At 40.0% G+C, this 4,047-nt stretch overlaps 1 non-coding gene across 1 annotated transcript; it reads left to right on the top strand.

Moving 5' to 3' along the window:
• The first annotated feature begins 1,812 nt into the window (after positions 1–1,812).
• LOC126002549 (small nucleolar RNA SNORA51) lies at positions 1,813–1,945 on the top strand. The gene has a single exon (XR_007493237.1). It is a non-coding gene; the product is annotated as a small nucleolar RNA SNORA51 (small nucleolar RNA).
• Positions 1,946–4,047: the final 2,102 nt, after the last annotated feature.

Here is a 4,047-nt window from a genome sequence, read left to right as displayed (position 1 = left end):
TTACAATTTGGTTTCACTAAAAACAAAGATTGTCTTATATGTAAACCTGGATGGGACAGGCTCAGGATAGCTGCCACACCTTGGGGTGGTCTTTATACTCAATAAAAACGGTAGCTCTGCCAGGCAGGCAGCAGGCTCTTCACACTAGCTAGAAGACTGCTAGACTACACATTTCACTCTCAGCCTGCTTTGGATTTTTTCATGTGCACCCTGATTCAGACTCGTTTACCTAGGGTGATTTACAGCATGCAATTTAATGTTTTATAGCATATTCAAACTGTATGAAGATGAATACCAAAATACTTGGCATCTGTGGATCTGAAAGTTCAGTATTTGGGCTTAGTAATGTAATGAGACCTGGGTTCTGAAGTGCTTAGATAGTTCCAGGGTTTTATTTGTTGATGCTTTGGGCAAGAGTGGGAATTGTGTGATGGCAATCAAATCTAGATCGTCTACTATGCAAAACATATATTCCAATCTTTTGAGCCATTTTTTTGGCCTATATGTAGTCCTTTTCTTGCCAATATTTAGCTATTTTTAAACAATAACAACAGTTCAAAATCATAATAAGCATAAAAGGTATGAAATGATATCTCATTCTTTTTCTTTTTTCTTTCTAAATCTAATCAACTTGAAGCCAAAGTATGACATACATTTTGGGGGTTAAAGCCACATTCAGCAATGCTCAGGAGACCACATGGTGCTGGGGACTAAATGCAGACCTCCTGCATGCAAAATATGTGCTCTGGCACATTGACCTTTATTTAGCCCCTATTTTGAGATTTTTATAATGAAGGAACAAATACTAAGAACCTCTAAATTTTGTGGTGTGAGATGGTACCTCATAGTTGTTTTGATTTGCATTTCCCTGATGATTAGTGATGTGGAGCATTTTTTCATGTGCCTTTTAGCCATTTGTATTTCTTTTTTGTCAAAGTGTCTGTTCATTTCTTCTCCCCATTTTTTGATGGGGTTAGATGTTTTTTTCTTGTAAAGTTCTGTCAGTGCCTTGTACCATGATGAGGTACCATCTCATGCCACAGAGATTGGCACACATCAGGAAAAATGAGAACAAGCAGTGCTGGCGGGAATGTGGAGAGAAAGGAACTCTTATTCACTGCTGGCGGGAATGCTGTCTGGTCCAACCTTTGTGGAAAGCGATATGGAGATATCTCCAAAAGCTGGAAGTTAAGCTCCCATACGATCCAGCTATACCACTCCTAGGTATATATCCTAGGAACACAAAAATACAATACAAAAATCCCTTTCTCACACCTATATTCATAGCAGTGTTATTTACAATAGCCAGACTCTGGAAACAGACTAGATGCCCCTCAATAGATGAATGGTTAAGCAACTATGGTACATATACACAATAGAATATTATGAGCCATCAGAAGAGATGAAGTCATGAAATTTTCCTATACATGGATGTATATGGAATCTATTATGCTGAATGAAATAAGTCAGAGGGAGAGAGATAAACACAGAATGGTCTCCCTCATCTATGGGTTTTGAGAAAAATAAAAAACATTTGTGTAATGATTCTCAGAGACAAAATAGAGGAGGACTGGAGGGTCCAGCTCCCGACATGAAGCTCACCACAGGAATCGTTTAGTGCAGTTATAGACATAATTACACTGAGAACTATCATAACAAAATCTGACTGAATGAGGGAAGTAGAAAGCCTGTCTAGAGTACAGGCCGGTGTGGGGTGGGGAGGAAGGACACTTGGGATATTGGTCATGGGAATGTTGCACTGGTAAAGGATTATATATATATATATATATATATATATAAAAGAAGAGATAAGGCCTCCCAATTCTTACCACAGGCTGTGTTCTTTACACTGACTGTATAGAAAGAGGAGGTACAGTAAATGCCCCCCATACACACCTCAACACAGGCCCTTTGCCTGGTCTGTATTGTGAATTGGGGGACAAAAAAATAAGAACCTCTAAATTTTAGAGTAAAGGAATTCAAATGTTGTGCAGTACTGGTAGACACAATTGAGTGAGTGGTTTCCAGAATAAGTAGTAAGAAATAAGTAGTCTCTTGTAGAAAGAAAGATATTTCACAGGTAGAGTGACAATCTGGAGGTCATATAAAGAAAGGAAAAGATGCAAGTCTTGCAACTAACATAGCTGACCAATTTGGAGCTGGGCTAGATCTCCAAAGCTAGAGGTTATTTGGGTTTGTGTCTAGGGAATAATTCTTTGTTTCATGAATTTCCTTTTTTTTTTTTAATATACATTCTTTATTTAAGCACCATGATTACAAACATGATTGTAGTTGAGTTTCAGTCATAAACAGAACACCCCGCTTCACCAGTGCAACATTACCACCACCAATGACCATCTTTCTCATCCTCTTCCTGTCTTAGAGACAGGCATTTTATTACAGTTATTTTTTTTAAAGTTTAGTAAGCTGTTTTTTTCTATCTTAAAGGATAAGTGTTAAAAAATATACAGTAGTAATGGTGTGAGAGTGGCAGTTGCCATTGTTTGCATAGGCCCAGAAAAATATGGGGAAAATGGAAAAAAAAACCTTGTCCTAATTACAAGGAGGCCTCACCCCTGAAGTTTTCTGGCATAAGACCAACTCTCGGCTCCAGGTATATCAGGCTGCACAACCCCTGAGTCAATCTCCTTGGTCATACATTAGCTGTTGTTGGTATCAGGTTTCTGTAGTTAAAGATACTGATTTCTGTGCATTTTCTTCATTGAAGTCAGGATGATGTGGAGCGTCCTCTAGTTTCACCTCACCATTAGATGTGGAGCAACTTGCCCTATAAGCAGGTTGTTGCTGTTGCTGAGTCATCTGGGTGTTAAGGGAACACTCTTTGGAGTAAGTCAATGCCAGGATAGCAGTAGGGTCTTCCCTGGTAGAGGTTTGCTTCCTGGTAATGTTGTCGACAATTGTGATTGTAGATGGTAAATGGTTAATGGTTCAGGGGTGTATGGGCAATGCCCATTCTTCTGAGGCCTGAGCCAAGTCATTATGCCAATGTTCAGGGTATAAGGCCCAACTGCATTACAAAATTTGTGTTCCTATCTCTATTAGATAAGAACTTGATTGCATATGTAATATTTTCCCATTTAAATGTGCCTATGCAAAAGAGGAACAATGCCACAAGGTATCATTGGGCCGAGGGAACAAGTCCAACAATCTCCTTAACTTGGTTTTAACATGAATTCTAAAGTGAAAGACTCTTCTACCAGAATTCCTTATTAAACAAAGAACAGTGGGCAAAATGTCACTGTATAAGAGGACATTCAATAAGAGCTATAGTGGTTAAGGGACTATATCTAAGATATTCAAAGGAGATATACATGTCCCTTTCATGTCATTAGAAATAGTAGGGGGAGAGTGCTGAATTCAGGACACCACTTTGGTCTATGATTTGGCTTCTGGAGTCTAAAAATGACTCCCAGTAATCTCATATTGGGAAATGTTTTTAAGTGGGGACTAAATCGGAAACCTAGTATGGTAGCAACCACAATTACACAGTGAATTTAGGTGGAGGAAAAGAGGCCGCTGAGAGTAGGTAAATAGGAAGAGAGTACTAGTGTCTTCTCAGCCTGAAAATCTATTTTTTGACTTTGGTTGCTGGTTGGCAGCTGGCTTGAGTGGGGATAATAATGAGCTTCATGGGGAGCCAAGAACTGAGGGTAAAAATGTGGGGTAATAGGTGGTGGGGGTGAGGGAGTAAAGGACTAAAAATGAGCTTCTGGGTAGTGAGCCAAGCAGGGAAGGAAATATACAACATAGATATTCTGTATGTGGCAGATTAAACCCAATGATATCCTAATTGTCTGTACTTTCCATGCAGTAGCACTAGCCCCCACGTGGTTTCTGAATGCACACTGGTAGTAAGGAAAGTTGCCTGTGACTTCCCAAAGCCAGACCTTCTTGTGCTGTGTAGGATTGGGGAAAGCCTGGGGTCCCCTTTAAACTCCTATCCAGCATCCACCTCACTGGCTTCCCCTTGGGTGTGCAGCCCAGGGATAGCCCTGGAGTCCGGGAGGAAGGAAATGGAAGGCTCTT

The sequence above is a fragment of the Suncus etruscus genome, chromosome 2 (assembly GCF_024139225.1).
Source record: "Suncus etruscus isolate mSunEtr1 chromosome 2, mSunEtr1.pri.cur, whole genome shotgun sequence".
Taxonomy (NCBI): Eukaryota; Metazoa; Chordata; class Mammalia; order Eulipotyphla; family Soricidae; genus Suncus; species Suncus etruscus.
Note: the sequence above shows the minus strand (reverse complement) of the source record. Positions and strands in the feature narration are given on the sequence as shown.